Raw genomic sequence first — 18135 nt, forward strand, 5'->3', positions numbered from 1 at the left:
TCGTACAAAGACCCATAGACTCACACAGAGACCCATAGACTCACACAGAGACCCATAGACTCGCACAGAGACCCATATACTCGCAAAGAGACCCATAGACTCGCACAGAGACCTATAGACTTGCAAAGAGACCCATAGACTCACACAGAGACCCATAGACTCGCAAAGAGACCCATAGACTCGCACAGAGACCCATAGACTCGCAAAGAGACCCATAGACTCGCAAATAGACCCATATACTTACACAGAGACCCATAGATTCACAGTTCATCTACTGCCACAGTACTCGCTACCCACCTTCCGTGTGTGTAGAGCACCCTCCCACCACCCGACAGAGTGAAAACTAATAAATTCACAGGCCGTCTCGCGGATAAAGGCGATGCTAATCCGATTCCATGCTGCGGCAAAAACAACGCCACAATGGAGCGTCCGCAAGCGGGCAAAGGTTCGAGTACACTTTGTAGGTGCAATAATTAAATAAAAATGAAAAAGCTTGATCGCCGCTCTCGACGTAACCGGTTTTTTGCTGAAAATCCAAAATCGCTCGGCACATTCGCCGCTCTTGCTCGGCTCTCCTCTCTCTGCTGGTGCTGGTGGTGGTGACGACGTGTCGTACAGTACGGCAGCACCTCGATATACGAAGGAGATGCGTTCCCGGGGCTTCGTTCGTATACTGAAACGGCGTATATCGAATCACTCGCAACGGCAGTGCCGTGAGGATGCGTTCCCGGCCTTCGTGACGAACTCTTTGGTGCGATAAGCACGACGCAACTCACCATTAATATTGTAAAAAGAAGCAATTTACGTTGAAAATAATATAATATTTCATGCTGTACTGTATTAGATCAAGGAAACATCGGGAAGACAGGCACTTGTATTCTATGCAGGAGGTCGTGGGTTCGATTCCGACCCTGGCGCCTGCTGCTGTATATTTGGAGTTTGCGTGTCTCTCTCTCTCTCATCATCATCACGGTGGCTAGGAGATGTTAACTACCTCGCCTGGTGTACAGGAAGTCGTGAGTCAGATTCCGACCCTGGCGCCTGCTGCTGTATATTTGGAGTTTGCGTGTCTCTCGCTCTCTCCCCGTGTTAGTCGCGTGGATTTCTCTCCAGGTCCTCCGTTTCCCCCCTCCACATTTACAATCAACAAACACGCGTTCCGTGTACTCGACTGCTCTAAATCCCCACACGATCATGATATCAGCCACTTTAGTTGAGCGATCATTTGTGATAACCAGGTAGCTTTTGAAAAAAAAAGAGCTATATAACTCAGTGGACCTTAACTGGTAAAGTTTAAAAATACTTAAGTTTAATAGTTTCTAGATTTCTAGAAACTAGAAATTATCCAACATTACAGGATACAGGGACTCCTCTACTTACGAACGAGTTAGGTTCCAGACGTCTGTTTTGATTTGTTCGTAAGTCCAACTTTACTGGTATCAATTCCAATCATGTCGTACAGCATGTACACTAAAAACGGGGGAATGGTTTTAAAAATTGTATCATCTCCTATAGATGTTAATGCCACTGGTTCTTCGTGTTCTGCAGATGTAGATGCCACTGGTTTTTCACGTTCTGCAGATGTAGATGCCACTGGTTCTTCACGTTCTGCAGATGTATATGCCACTGGTTCTTCACGTTCTGCAGATGTAGATGCCACTGGTTCTTCACGTTCCGCAGATGTAGATGCCACTGGTTCTTCACGTTCTGCAGATATAGATGCCACTGGTTCTTCACGTTCTGCAGATGTAGATGCCACTGGTTCTTCACGTTCTGCAGATGTAGATGCCACTGGCTCTTCACGTTCTGCAGATGTAGATGCCACTGGTTCTTCACGTTCCGCAGAAGTAGATGCCACTGGTTCTTTACGTTCTGCAGATGTAGATGCCACTGGTTCTTCACGTTCTGCAGATGTCGATGCCACTGGTTCTTCACGTTCTGCAGATGTCGATGCCACTGGTTCTTCACGTTCTGCAGATGTCGATGCCACTGGTTCTTCACGTTCTGCAGATGTAGATGCCACTGGTTCTTCACGTTCTGCAGATGTCGATGCCACTGGTTCTTCACGTTCTGCAGATGTAGATGCCACTGGTTCTTCACGTTCTGCAGATGTAGATGCCACTGGTTCTTCACGTTCTGCAGATGTAGATGCCACTGGTTCTTCTCGTTCTGCAGATGTAGATGCCACTGGTTCTTCACGTTCCGCAGAAGAAGATGCGACTGTCGCCATCTATTGCGCGGTGGTCGAACTTACGACTCTGGATATACGGGACCAGGTTTGTTCGTATCTCTCTGAAAGTTCGTAACTGGAATGTTCGCATGTAGAGGAGTCCCTTTATTAGGAAACCTACGCCATCTAGGGACACGCCACGGGCTAGGAGATCCCGGTGGTATAAAAAACAGCGACACATCGCTGCTCCGAAACCCCCCGCCCCCCTTTCTGACTGCGAGCGGCTTAAACTCCAGAGGGGTCCGCAGCCCGACTTCGTGACGCTATCCGCCGAGGCTGCCACCTACGTCGCATTCACTCGCACACGGTTAGCGGCTCTTGAATAATAATAATAATTATTATTATAATTGGCGAGTGATTTTTTTAGTTTCACCGAATTCAAAAAGGAGGAATCACTCATTTTGTTAGAAAAAAAAATGTTGTTGGTGGTCGCTTAGCCTCTACCACCACCAACTCACTGAATAAGAAGGAGGAGAAGACCTCGTACAGGATGATGGGGTCGCACCGCCAAGGCACGGAGCGTGCCACGCGAGGTTTCGTTCCGCCCGTCAGCCTAAATCAGCGTTCCTGTTGAATGGATGTGGGGTGTGTGGGGTGGGTGGGTGGGTGGGCGAACCGTTGACTCAGAATAAAATAACCTACCTACCCCGCCACCCATTATATTTGTCCCGAATGTCTGTGCCTGCCCCCCCCCCCCCCCGGTCAGATCGACAACACGTGCCAGCTTCCAAGGACAAAGATCCCCCCGTGCGGTCTTCACAGGCTGTGGGGGCAAGTGCTGTGAGCGAGCAAAGCAGCGCCTATGAAGGCCGGCGCGGCACCACGCACGGGTGTGGGTGGCCAGCACCACCATCACCATCACGCCCGCCCGCCCGGCCGCCTTAATGAAACTCGGCGTGGCATTGAGAGGAGGTCGCAGGCAGCGGTGATGCGATAGAATGGGGGGGTGGGGGGGTGATGCGGGGGGACCCGGGGCAAATCTCACCCCCTCCCCTCCCCACGACGCCTTCATCTGACATCACCGTGACGTCGGAAGCTCAGGGCCCCCCAAAGCGCAGGGCCCCCCAAAGCGCGGGGCGGTCGACCCGATTAAGAGTTCCCCCTCGAGGTCATTCCCACCCTCTTCTCAGCCCCCACCCCCGTCTCTCTCTCTCTCTCTGTACCTTCACCTTTGCTGGGACGATTGTGTTTGTCTTTACACACTTCAAACGATTCTAGGTTTGAATTGCAAATCGCTTGGAAAGGAAGGGAGTGAGGGAGGGAGCTTGGCTAGCGTTGTGGGGGGTGGTTGGGGAGAGGGGGGGGGGGGTGTTGGGTGTAAGGAAGTGGCCAAACATTCCTATGCAGGACCCTCCTCGAGGAAGAATCTCAAGACACTCCTGGGAGGCAATGCCTGGGCCTTGTGACCTTTGTTATGTATTCCTTTACAATTCGCCACTGATTGTGAGCGTGCAAAGGCAAAGGAAAAGGCGGCGGAGGAGGGGGAGGAGGGGGGGAGGCACCAGAACTCGAGGCCGCACCGATTACCAGCACAATGAATGGGACCGCCGTCTCCGTCTTCTTAACAAAGACGAAGATCAGTTGAACACGTGGTCGGCTTTCGCAGCCAATATCATCCGCAAGAGAGGGTCACTCTCTGTTTTGGGTGAGATCGTGTAAATATTGAAAATGTGTCGTTAAAACCCGCGGAGGTGGTGGAGGTGGTGGGGATGGTGGGGGTGGTGGGGGTGGTGGAGGTGGTGGAGGTGGTGGAGATGGTGGAGGCGGTGGAGACGGTGGAGGTGGTGGAGGCGGGGGTGGTGGGGGTGGTGGGGGTGGTGGAGGGGGGTGGGGGGGCACGTGCTTGCTTGCGGGGGCCACCTGTGAAGACCCGAGTTGGGAGTGCGGGTGGGCCCGGCCGCCTTTGTCTCCCCAGTGCCGATGTTAACACACGCCGGGTACTCCGCACTTGAGGCTGAGTCGACCTAATGGAGGTCTCGGGACCGGTTCAGGATTAGCGGCGTTTGGCCTCGAGCGGGAATCGAGCGCGGGTCGACGGAGTTCGGCGCTAACCACTGCGCCACCGCTCGCCGCACACCGGACAAAGATCCCCCGTATAGTCTTCACAGATTGTTGGGGCAAGTGCTGTTCGCGAGGAGCAACCTACGGAGGCCGGCACGGCACGCGAAGGAGGGTGGGGGTGGGCCAGCACCACGCCGGGCCGCCTTTGTCTCCCCATTACACACCGCACCAGATACCAAGTGGAATAGGCCCAGGACCGGTTCAGATCTGCGCCACTGTGAGCGGTCGTGAACGGGAATCGAACTCGGGTCGCCGGAGTTCGCAGCGCAGTGCAGCGCGCTCACCACTGCGCCACCGCTCCCCACACACGCGCACACACACAGACACGCACACACACAGACACGCGCACACGCACAGACACGCACACGCACAGACACGCACACGCGCACACACGCGCACACACACGCGCTCACCACTGCGCCACCGCTCCCCACACACGCGCGCACGCACAGACACGCACACACACAGACACGCGCACACGCACAGACACGCACACGCACAGACACGCACGCACGCGCACACACACGCGCTCACCACTGCGCCACCGCTCCCCACACACGCACACACACAGACACGCACACACACAGACACGCGCACACGCACAGACACGCACACGCACACACACGCACACACACAGACACGCACACGCACACAGTGCGCGCTGCACGCGAAGACAAAGCGCTCATCACACCCCCACCCACCCCTCCGGTCACCGCCGTCATCAACAGCCACGGCCAAACCACTGCTGGATGGAAATGATTCCCCGCACCTCCATGGTGTCATCATCATCAATAACAACAACAACGACAACAACAACAAATACAACAGCGCACACAACGAAGGTTGAACCCAGTGCGTGCAATCGCCGCCGCTCGGGGTGGTAGGGGCCACGCCCGGCCGCCTTTGTCTCCCCGGCGAGGGCCTCGCCTTGTTGTGATCGCACCGCCACCAAAGGCAAAGAGACCCGCGCAGTGTAGCCTCGACAGACTGTTAGGGCAAGTGCTGTGTTAGCGAGTAGCAGCACCCTATGAAAGGCCGGCACGGCACACGGGGGGGGTGGGGTTGCCAGCACCACGAACGACCGCCTTTGTCTCCCCGGCGACGATGTGTAAACTCATTTGAGACGGGGTCGAACTCGGGCAGGAGGCCCGCGACCGATTCTGACAGCAGCCGCTGGGGTTATGGTTGTCGTGAGCGGGAATCGAACCTCGGTTCGCCTGGTTCGCAGCGCAGTGTGCTGTGACCACTGCACCACCGCTCCCCCCCTCCTCCTCCTGCGCCTCCACCGCCGCCTCCGCCGAGGCATTAGGGACGACATTTACATTTCAGGCTGAGTCTGCATAGAGGGTGGCCCGGAGCAGGGTAAAAAAAAATCCATCGATTTAAACGATCTGAGCACGTTAGGGCTACGAAATATGCGCATCGATTCTCGAAACCGTCCACTGACCCCCTGGTTCGCGACTCGCGCACAAAGATCGGTGCTCGTTCAGGCTGAGTCGACCTAGGGGACGACCAGCGTCGTATCACGCATCACTCACTTTGGCCCGTGGCACAGGAATTGAACTCGGCCACGTCCATCGCCGAGTGAGCTAACCACTGCGCCACCATCGATAACGATACACACGTGTATGTACCACCAGCACATGTACACGGATCAATCGGAATATTAACCCGACAGCCCTTTGTCAATCCACTGCTGGATGGATAGATTGGAGGCGGGATGAAAGAGATGTTCGCTGTGTGCCGGGAATCCAACTCGGGTATGCGAGGCTCGCGAAGCTTAACAGCGCAAAGCGCTAACCATTGCGCCACCGCTCCCCATAGACCCACTATACTGTACACACAAAGATCCCCCGTATAGCCTTGGCAGGTTTGTTGGGGACAAGCGCTGTTAGTGAGTAGCAAGCCACGCAGGAACGGCACGACACACGGCAGAGTGGGTGGGCCAGAACCACGACTCGGCCGCCTTTGTCTTCCCAGTGGCGATGGTTAAGCACCGCACTAGTTACTCATTTGAGGCTGAGTCGACCTTGGGGAAGCCTATGACCAATTCAGACAATTGCCGGGTTCGTAGCGCAGCGCGCAAACCACTAAACTACTGCTCCCCCGGCAAAGCAGCACACACACAGACACACGGAGAATCCTGGCACAGTACGGATTCAATTGCCAGAGTACAAATTCAATTTCCACAGTACAGATTATATTTCCCACAGTAAAGATGAAATTGCCAGAGTACAGATTATATTGCCTCGGTACAGCTTCAATCACACAGTACACATCTTCCCCAGTACAGAATCAAACGCCACGGTCGAACTCCAATTTCCGCAGTACAATTCGCAATTCCCACAGCACAGATGGGCGCTAGTTTGGTCACAGCACAATTGCTGCTCTCCACAGCACAGATCCCTCCGCCTGCCACAGCAGCGTCGTTCCAATACCCGCAAAGTAGTCCCGGCTGACACAGTACACCCCGTCCCAAACCGACTTAGGCGCTATAGGGGGGGGGGGGCTGCGTTATTTAACATTGATTTATGATGTCCGTGCAATATCTATTCTTTTTCTCTCGCTCCCATTTCCCACGTGACACAGCGATTGTGACTAAGACAAAGATCCACCCCGTGTAGCCTGCAACAGACTGTTGGGGACAAGTGCTGTTAGCGAGCAGCACAGATGAAGACCGGCACGGGTGGCCAGCACCACGCCCGGCCGCCTTTGTCTCCCCAGTGGCGATGTTCACACACACTGACAAAGATAAAAAGATCCCCAATTTAGCCTTAACAGACTGTAGGGGCAAGTGTTGTTAGCGAGCACCTATGAAGGCCGGCACAGCACACGAGGGGGTGGGTGGCCAACACCACGCCCGGCCGCCTTTGTCTCCCTAGTGACGATGTTTACACACCACACCAGGTACTCATTTGAGGCCGAGTCGACCTAGGGGGGGCCCGAGACCGGTTCAGATAATCGTCACTGGTGTTGGCCGTGAGCGGGAATCGAACTCGGGTCGCCGGATTCAGAGCGCAGCACGCTAACCGCTACACCACCGCTCCCCACGGCACACACATACTGACACACACACACTGGCACACACACACTCTGGCACACACACACTGGCACACACACACACTGGCACACACACACTGGCACACAACACATTAACAAAAACACGCAGATTATAGATCGGAAGAGCAATGTGACGACACAACAGCAGTCACTCATGTGCCCATTTCTCGTTCTACTTAATCCGCTCCACCACTTTCGGGAGCCTCAGCATCGGCCGCTTTGCAAACGCCCCCTCCTCCTCCTCCCTGATCCTCTCTCTCGCCGTGCACGGACACCAAATCGACTGGAGCGCTCGAATTCGCCACGGTGTGGCTGGCCTTTGCCACGCAGCCCCATCTCCTACCACAGTACAACTAACTTGGCTTTACTACAGTACACAGACCATGGTGCTCCTACCACAGTACAACTAACTTGGCTTTACTACAGCACACAGACCAACTTCTACCACAATACTACAGCACACAGACCAGCTCCTACCACAGTACTACAGCACACACACCCAGCTCCTACCACAGTACTAAAGCACACAGACCAGCTCCTACCACAGTACAACTAACTTGGCTTTACTACAGCACACAGCCCAGCTCCTACCACAGTACTACAGCACACAGACCAGCTCCTACCACAGTACTACAACACACAGCCCAGCTCCTACCACAGTACTACAGCACACAGCCCAGCTCCTACCACAGTACTACAGCACACAGCCCAGCTCCTACCACAGTACTACAGCACACAGACCAGCTCCTACCACAGTACTACAGCACACAGCCCAGCTCCTACCACAGTACTACAGCACACATCCCAGCTCCTACCACAGTACCACTAACTTGGCTTTACTACAGCACACAGACCAGCTCCTACCACAGTACTACAGCACACAGCCCAGCTCCTACCACAGTACTACAGCACACAGACCAGCTCCTACCACAGTACTACAGCACACAGCCCAGCTCCTACCACAGTACTACAGCACACATCCCAGCTCCTACCACAGTACCACTAACTTGGCTTTACTACAGCACACAGCCCAGCTCCTACCACAGTACTACAGCACACAGCCCAGCTCCTACCACAGTACTACAGCACACAGCCCAGCTCCTACCACAGTACATCCCCAGCTCGTTACAAAAGCATCACACACACACACTCACCACACACACTCACCACACACACACACCACACACACACACCACACACACACACCACACACACCACACACACACCACACACACACACACCACACACACACACACCACACATTCACCGAACTCACCGAAAGCAGCGCCTGGCCGGGTGTCACGATCTCCGCCCCACCTCTCGCCGTCTCTCTCAGCCGAAGTCTCAGCCGTAGCGTCTCCCCGTGTCCCCGTCTCCCCGTCTCCCCGTGTCCCCGTCTCCCCGTGTCTCCGTCTCCCCGTGTCCCCGTGTCCCCGTGTCTCCGTCTCCCCGTGTCTCCGTGTCCCTGGACCTCCGCAGGTTCCGAGGAGAGTTAATCCAGGTCGCCGGCTGCTGAGAGCAGAGAAGCCAAATGAGACTGAGATTCCTTACACCGGCTCTGTCTGTGTATGTGTGTGTATGTATCTGTGTGTGTGTATCTGCGCGTGTGTGTGTGTCTGTCTGTCTGTGTGTATATCTGTGTGTGTGTATCTGTGTCTGTATATCTCAGGTCGCCGGCTGCTGAGAGCAGAGAAGCCAAATGAGACTGAGATTCCTTACACTGACGCTGTCTGTGTGTATCTCTGTGTGTGTATATCTGTGTCTCTGTGTGTATCTGTGTGTCTGCGTGTGTGTATCTCTGTCTGTATATCTGCGCGTGTGTGTGTATCTGTGTGTGTGTATATATGTGTGTCTGCGTGTGTGTATCTCTGTATATCTGCGCGTGTGAGTGTATCTGTGTGCGTATCTGTGTACCTCTGTGTTTGTGTGTGTATCTGTGGGTGTGTGTGCCCATCTCTGTGACAGTGTGTCTAAGTGCGTATGCATCTATGTGTGTGTGTCTGTGTGCCTAGGCATGTGTGTCTCTGTGTGTCTCTCTGTGTGTATCTATGTACGTGTGTATGCGCGCGTCTTTGTGTGTGTATGTGTGTCTCTGCGTTTACTGTATCTGTGTGTGTGCACTTCTCAAACCGTATATGTCATGTATCTGTGTGTCTCGCGGCGTGAGTGTCTGCGTGTCTATAGGCCTTCATAGGTGCTCGCTAACAGCACTCGCCCCTATAGTCTGCCAAGGCTATACGGGGATCTTTGTCTTTGTGCTTCTAATAAATCACTGCATGTGCCCATGCCTTTTGTCGTGTGTATCTGAGTGTACGCGTCTTGCGTGTGCACGTGTTTACGAGTGCGTCTGTGCAGGTGTATTGTTGTTGTTGTGTGTACGTGTTTACGTGTGTGTACAACCGTGTCTGTGTCTCAATTGAACCGAGCGCAGTGCGCTAACCGCAGCGCCACCGCTCCCCGCCCATGCACCTCTCTGTGTGTCGCGACTCTATGGGTAGCGGAGCTGCGCTCTGATACTTGCGTACACGTAGCTGTGTGTGTGTGCTGTGTGTATGCTGTGTGTGTGTGTGCTGTGTGTGTGTGTGCTGTGTGTGTGCTGTGTGTGTGCTGTGTGTGTGTGCTGTGTGTGTGTGTGCTGTGTGTATGCTGTGTGTGTGCTGTGTGTGTGCTGTGCTGTGTGTGTGTGTGCTGTGTGTGCTGTGTGTGTGTGCTGTGCGTGTGCTGTGCGTGTTGTGTGTGTGATGTGTGTGTATGCTGTGTGTGTGCTGTGTGTGTGCACTGTGTGTGTGTGCTGTGTCTGCTGTGTGTGTGTGTTGTGTGTGTGCTGTGTGTGTGTACTGTGTGTGTTGTGTGTGTGTGCTGTGTGTGTGTGCTGTGTGTGTGTGCTGTGTGTGTGTGCTGTGTCTGCTGTGTGTGTGTATGCTATGTGTGTGTGCTGTGTGTGTGCTGTGTGTATGCTATGTGTGTGTGTTATTTGTGTATGCTGTTTGTGTATGTGCTGTGTGTGTATGCTGTGTGTGTGTATGCTGTGTGTGTGCATGCTGTGTGCGTGTGTATGCTGTGTGTGTATGCTGTGTGTGTGTTTGCTGTGTGTGTTGTGTGTGTATGCTGTGTGTGTGCTGTGTGTGTGTGCTGTGTGTGTGTGCTGTGTGTGTATGCTGTGTGTGTATGCTGTGTGTGTGCTGTGTGTGTGCTGTGTGTATGATGTGTGTGTAGGCTGTGTGTGTGTGCTGTGTGTGTGTGCTATGTGTGTGTATGCTGTGTGTGTGCTGTGTGTATGGTGTGTGTGTGCTGTGTGTGTATGCTGTGTGTGTGTGCTGTGTGTGTGCTGTGTGTGCTATGTGTGTGTGCTGTGTGTGTGTGCTGTGTGTGTGTATGCTGTGTGTATGCTGTGTGTGTGTGCTGTGTGTGTGCTGTGTGAGTGTGCTATGTGTGTATGCTGTGTGTATGCTGTGTGTGTATGCTGTGTGTGTATGCTGTGTGTGTGCTATGTGTGTGTGCTGTGTGATGTGTGTATGCTGTGTGTGTATGCTGTGTGTGTGTGCTGTGTGTGTATGCTGTGTGTATGCTGTGTGTGTGCTGTGTGTGTATGATGTGTGTATGCTGTGTGTGTGCTGTGTGTGTATGCTTTGTGTGTATGTTGTGTGTGCTGTGTGAGTGTGCTGTGTATGCTGTGTGTGTATGCTGTGTGTGTATGCTGTGTGTGTGTGCTATGTGTGTGCTGTATGTATAAGCTATGTGTGTGTGCTGTGTGTATGCTGTGTGTATGCTATGTGTGTATGCTATATGTGTGTGCTATGTGTATGCTATGTGTGTATGCTGTGTGTATGCTGTGTGTGTATGCTGTGTGTGTATGCTGTGTGTGTATGCTGTGTGTGTATGCTGTGTGTATGCTGTGTGTATGCTGTGTGTGTATGCTGTGTGTGTATGCTGTGTGTATGCTGTGTGTATGCTGTGTGTGTATGCTGTGTGTATGCTATGTGTGTATGCTGTGTGTATGCTGTGTGTGTATACTGTGTGTGTGTATGCTGTGTGAGGTCTCACTCTAGACGCGCTCTTGCTGATCGCTGCGCGCTGCTAGCGGCAGTGCGCGGATCCAGAACGATTCTCCCTCCCGTCTCTGTCTCTGCTGCCCCCTCTCTCCACCCTCTCCCCTCCCTCTCCCCTCCCTCTCACACTCTCGCTCCCACCGACCAATAGGATCGCTCCCCCTACCCTGCCTCACAAAGCACCAAACCCATCCCACCCACTCCCCACCCCCACCCCCACCCACCCCACACCCACCAACGCAAAGACAAAGGTGCCCCGTATAGCCTCTTTGAGGGACTGCAAAGGGCGAGTGGCGCTCGCTAATAGCAACCCCCTAGTAATGAAGGCCGCAACGGAGCACCCATCACGCCGGACCGCCTTTGTCTCCCCCGGTGCTGATGTTGACGACAGTATTCATTTGAGGCTGAGTCGACCTAGAGGGGTGGGGGTGTGGAGCCCAGAACCGGTTCAGGATAATCCTCACCGGTGTTGACCGTGAGCGCGAATCGAACTTGTGTTGCACCCAGGTTCGTAGAGCATTACAGCGCGCTAACCACTTGCGCCACCGCTCCCCCCCGCCCTCCACCCACACGCACTCCCCCACTCGCTCCCTCCCCCACCCACTCACCCACCCACCAGCCCCCCACTCACCCCATCACCCACCACCCCCCATCTCCCCCATGGGTTCCCTACCTCCCATCACTGCGCGGCTACCATCCCCCACTCCCATTGCCTTGGAGTGATGTTTTGGTCTGGCACAGCTATGGCAAAGGCAAAGATACCCCGTGTAGCCTTAGCAGACTGTTCCGGGCAAGTGCTGTTAGAGAATAAGCAGCAGCAGCAGCAGCGGCTATGAAGCCCGCCTCGGCACACGAGGAGGTGGCGTGGGTCAGCACCACTCCCGGTCCGCCTTTGTCTCTCTCGTGGTGGCAAGATGTCGACTACCTCGTCCGGTATGCAGGAGGCGCCGAGGTTCGATCCCGACCTCGGCGCCTGAATGTTTGTGGATTGTTTCCCGGGTCTTCCGGTTTTGTTCCCCGCTCCACGTTTAGAAATGAGCGTCGTGCACTTAGACAATGTCTACACTTACACACGACGGTGGTGATGGGCCACATCGCTGACCCATCATCTGTGACAGCCAGGAACGCTTCTCAAAAGGTAGCTATGTAGCAGCTCAGTTTGCCTTAATTGGTAAACATATATACGTTAAGTAACAGTCGTGGCGATGTTAACCCACCGCGCCAGGCACTCGTTTGAGGCTGAGTCGACCTAGGGGAGGCCCAGGACCTGTTCAGATAATCGTCACCACTGGAGTCTGAGTGTGGCTATGCACAGCAACACTCAGACCCCCCCCCTCCCACCCCCTCCTACCCCCTAATCCCCCTCGCGTCCTGCAATATTCAATGCAGGGGTTGGTGGACCATGAGAAGATCTGCATAATTGCGCGCTCGCGGATTTGGGTGCTAACCGGTGCAACCGCTGCAACTGGTTAATGGTGCAACCGGTGCAACCGCTGCAACTGGTTAATGGTGCAACCGGTGCAACCGCTGCAACTGGTTAATGGTGCAACCGCTGCAACTGGTTAATGGTGCAACCGGTGCAACCGCTGCAACTGGTTAATGGTGCAACCGGTGCAACCGCTGCAACTGGTTAATGGTGCAACCGGTGCAACCGCTGCAACTGGTTAATGGTGCAACCGGTGCAACCGCTGCAACTGGTTAATGGTGCAACCGCTGCAACTGGTTAATGGTGCAACCGCTGCAACTGGTTAATGGTGCAACCGGTGCAATCGGCGAACGGGATCGATCGTCGATTGCCCGTTCCCGGTGGGTCACGTTCGCGCAATGAGCGCCCCCCACCCCCCCGATTCCGATTGGCACGCGGGGACGTAACAAACGGCACGGCGGCTGCGGTCACCGCGTGGTAGATTTACTCCCACCCCTCCCCCCACCACCCCCAACACCACCTCCCACCAACACCACCATCACCAACCCCGCGACTAGTAACACCGCGCCATCGTCATCGCGAGAGAAATTTTCGTAAGCGTGGGAGAGAGAGAGAGAGAGAGAAAAAAACCGGTAACCGCTTTTTTAAACCGTTTTTTTCCAATCGGTTTACGTTTATATACCCCCTCCCCCCCCCCAAAAAAAATATTAATAACCCTGGAAAATAATCATAGGTGTCTTAACCCTTTTGGTAAATACAACAGGAGTTGTGTTCAGATGTTCGAACGCCAAATGTATTTTACCTTTTGCGAGTTATCAAGAACTGCATTAGCCCCACATGCAGATACAACTTGCTCTGATAATAACCAGAGCACGCAGATAATAATCTGCGCGTTGTCTTTGAGACTGACTGGCCTACAGCAGACACAGCAGCAGCCTTCTTCAGGGCCCAGCCTCTGCCACACGCATCACAGAATGTACAGCTCGGGCTGAGCAGCGATACCATGGGACCCATGATATTAAACACGTTCCTGCAGAGGGAGCTGGAAGGAACGTTGGGTTGCTCGGTCAATGGCCAGGGTCAACGGCAGCGTGGTGTATTCAGCAAATATGCCTGACTGTGAGGGCGGGCACAAGCCGGCGTGAGTAGGTTAAACGTTGAGTTTTATAAGGGCACCACGGGGTGACCAGCCCCTCCCCACCCAGTCCCACCCTCCCCAACCAGCCCCACCCTCCCAACCCAGCCCCTCCCCACCCTCCCCACCCTCCCCACCCAGCCACTCCCAACCCTCCTCACCCAGCCCCACCCTCCCCACCCAGCCCCTCCGCACCCTCCCCTCCCCACCCAGCCCCTCCCTCCCCACCCACCCCCTCCCTGCACGACGGACGGACACAATAATCCCCTGTGGGCTGGTGTAACCAGGAGGTTTCTACTAGTATAACCCTGCTGGTTATACTAACTGGTTATACGTAGGTATAACATAACATTAATTCACGACGTTTCGATCGCAACACAAGCAGTTCCACTTCTGGATTATATGTGTTTCTGCCCGAGGACGAACCGCTAGTGTTGCGATCGAAACGTCGTGATGTATTTTATTTTTCCTACCCACGTGACTTTACCGAAAGAACCAAAGAGTATGGATTCCTGCAGTCACGAAAGTTTCAAATGAAGATTGGTTATACTCACTCATGCCAACCCACCGTGGATATTGACGTTGAAATCCAATTCCCGTGGGCGTCCTGTAGGAGCCGTGCGGTCACAGCAAAGATGCGCACTCCCATCTGTTCCGTCTGTACGAGGACGGGGGAGGGGATAGAGTGTTTCCCCCTCGCACGCGTGTTTTCTCCCACGCGTATTAAACACTCGTTCGTCCGCTGATAACAGCTGAACACGTGGAGGACCGCAGAGCATAGAGGGGTTCACTCCGCTGAATCAGACCGAGCCATGGCGTTTCTTGGAGGTCGACGCATCTCTGCTTTGCAGTAGCAACAGCAGCTGTGGAGAGTGTGGTGGTGGTGGTGGTGGCGGAGGCGGTGACATCATTCTCCTGCAGGATCTGTCCGTGTCTGTCCTGGTGCTCACGAAGCTCCATTGGCTGCCCGTTGCCGAACGAATGCGTTGTTATAAGGTCACCGCGCTCATTAACACGCACAAAGCGCTTGCCACAGACGAACCACAATGCCTTGCTGATCTCGCTAAGGAGCATAAACCACCACCACCACCACGTGACCTCTGCTCATCTTCGCAGCAGCAGCAGCACCGGCTTTTGGCTGCTGGCCATCGAACAAAAGCGGTGACGTCACGTAGAAGGGAAATAATAAAATAATAAAAATAAAACATAATAAAATTCTTCTCACGACGTTTCGGCCACAACGCAAGCAGCCGTCATCAGGTCTTCACCTGAGGACGACTGCTTGCGTTGTGACCGAAACGTCGTGAGAATTGTATTTTATTATATTAAATTTTTCTAATTTTATTATTTCCCTTCTACGTGACTTTACCGAAAAAACCAAGAAGATCAATCCTTGCAGTCACGAAAGCTTCAAATCTAGAATTAATAGTCTGTTGTCCTATAACGCCGTGCGGTTTCCACGACGCGAATTGGATATAGAACGCGATGAACGCATTAGGGAAAACACATCTTGTTATAACGCGGAGTGTGGTTATAACGCGATCGAGCGATCGGAACTGCGGTTTCAGTGGCCACCTCTGCGTAGACGCATCATCATCATCATCGTCATCATCGCGCAAGGTAGTGGGATGCTGCTGGATGTTTCTAGACGATACCCACGGCGCCTCGGCCTTTTACCGGCCTGCGTCACGCATCTCGCGTGTTACCGCGTGCTCTGCCTCGCTGCCCACGTGACACTTTACTGACGGCAACGCGGTGTTTCTCCCGCTATCACGCGGTGTTCTTGAGCAGGGCAACACATTTCGATTTAAAGCTTTCGTGACTGCAGGGATTCATCTTCTTGGTTCTTTCGGTAAAGTCACGTAGAAGGGAAATAATAAAATAAGGCGCTCTTCCCCCTCCAAGCCAGCTTAAATATACGCTCCAAGCTTGGGGTGTTTCATTCAGACGCTGTCTTCCCGACAGACCTGGTCTTCACCTGAGGACGGCTGCTTGCGTTGTGGCTGAAACGTCGTGAGAATTATTTTATTATGTTTTATTTTTATTATTTTATTATTTCCCTTCTACGTGACTTTACAGGGCAACACACTCCACTATCGTCGCGTTCTGGGAGAAACGGCACCGCGCGTGCGATGCGACCAGTTGAACACGTGGGCTTTCGCGACCAATATTATCACTGGTTAACACACTTTTTCTGGCATAAGGTATTCCAACGGTTTTAATGTAATTTTGAGGTGCTGAACCAAATCTGGCATCTGTTTTTGTCTATCACATCAGGTTTTTGAGATATCAAATATTGCATTTTCAATGAAAACTGCAGAAGAAAAATATTAATTAGATGTGGATATCTACATAAAATGATATTATAAACACACTATCCTAAAAATACAGCACCATATTTTAACACTAAAGCAGTCACTGACTCGCAACAACTTGCAATCATAAGTGACAGAGATAATTTCGTGTAAAATCAATGAAAATGGGGTATGCCGAAAGCATAAAATGAGATGTGATAGAGCAAATCTGAGATCAGATTTGAAATCAGCACTCTGAAATTAGTCTTAAACAGCTGCAAAAGTCCAGGCCAGAAATGTTTTTTGTTGACCAATGTATTATTCATCGTAAAGGTTTTTTTCTTTCATTCAAGGCCGGAAGCAGGTGGATTGCTTCACTATTTTTGGCAAATCGCCCGATGATGCTGGTTGATGTAATTACCAGCGAAACGTCGTGCTACTCAGATTGTGAATGTTGTGGATGTACTCTCCAACACACCGGTGGTGGTCTGAAGCGGTAAACTAATTGGCGCGTTTTGTCCACGTGACAAATCCCTTACTGATTGACTGCGTCGGGTGGTGGAGGGTTTAACGACACATTTATACTAGCGTGATCTAACCCCAAAAAACATTGATTATGCTACAACCAGCTTTGGGTGACGATTCCCCAATCTCCCCCCCCCCCCACCGTCCCCCATCCTGATCTTGAGAGATCTTGCCCAGATTCCTTGTCGCTCGACTGACCCACCGCATCCGCTGATCACCACCACGTGACTTTTCTTTCGTGTCGTGCGCGTTGCATTTAGCGCCACAGCGCGTGCATTTGTAGCGATTATTTTCATTTGTTTGCTGCTGGTGACTTTGTGTGTTTCATATCGGAATCGCCTCCGGTGCTGTTGCTGCTGGCGGCAATAAAAGTGGTTTAACAATCAAAAGTCTCCACTCTCTCTCTCTCTCGTCGTCTTTTGTTGCCTCTCCGCGGACACACTCGCGTTTTTCGGAGATTCAATTGCACAGGAGAACATCCGTGGGTGTCAGTCACGTGACGCGCGTGTTGGGGGGGGGTGCCTTGCCCCCCCCAACCTCCCCCCCCCTCTAAAACCTGCCCCCCTACCCACCAACGCACCCACCACCCCCAATGTCATCGTCGGCGTGTGGCTAACGATGCTTGCACGGTTGCGCCATTACCACCGCGGAGATTGGCCAAAACTACGGGCGAGTTTGTGGGGGGGTCCCCCCCCCTCCTTGACATCCAGCATGAGATCTGTCTTCAACAGCAGTGTAACGTCACGACGACGAGAAACGTCGTCTAAAACGCCGTGTCACCTCCGCTCAAATGATGAAAACGCGCTCACCTAACCGTTCCAACTTTTTATTTCAATTCAATTGGAGCATTCAGCAGCGTAACGTGGCGAAGAGGTAATCACTACGGAGCTGTAGTTGGCCGCATTTACAGCGCTAAATGTTCGAGACCGTGAGCGTGGGGAGCACGTGGATGGGGGCAGGAGGAGGTCGCCGCGACTTTGAATCGCCTCTACGGTGCGGCCGTGCGAAGAGACACATCGCAGTATTGGGGGGGGGGGGGGGTGGGGGCACACCTAATCGATTGCCGTACCCCCTGAGCTGATAATGTGGTCACTTAGCCACTGATAATGTAGCCACGACACCACTGATAATGTAGTTACTACGCCACTGATAATGTTGTTACTTAGCCACTGATGATGGCATTTACTACGCCACTGATAATGTAGTTACTACACCACTGATAATGTAGTTACTACACCACTGATAATGTAGCTACGACACCACTGATAATGTAGTTACTACACCACTGATATTGTAGTCACTTAGCCACTGATAATGTAGTTACTACACCACTGATAATGTAGTCACTTAGCCAC

The 18135-nt window shown here is 53.1% G+C and overlaps 1 protein-coding gene across 1 annotated transcript in view; it reads right to left on the minus strand.

Moving 5' to 3' along the window:
• The window catches only part of LOC133340668 (semaphorin-6D-like), a 188590-nt gene extending 179858 nt beyond the window's left edge, over nt 1-8732 (minus strand). Inside the window, exon 1 of the mRNA XM_061549093.1 lies at nt 8628-8732. The gene's annotated coding sequence lies outside the window, so the exon portion shown is untranslated. The remainder of the gene's footprint in view (nt 1-8627) is intronic.
• Between the last annotated feature and the right edge of the window lie 9403 nt (nt 8733-18135).

Source organism: Lethenteron reissneri, chromosome 1 (genome assembly GCF_015708825.2).
Source record: "Lethenteron reissneri isolate LAM-NWPU_2019-01 chromosome 1, ASM1570882v1, whole genome shotgun sequence".
Classification (NCBI taxonomy): domain Eukaryota; kingdom Metazoa; phylum Chordata; class Hyperoartia; order Petromyzontiformes; family Petromyzontidae; genus Lethenteron; species Lethenteron reissneri.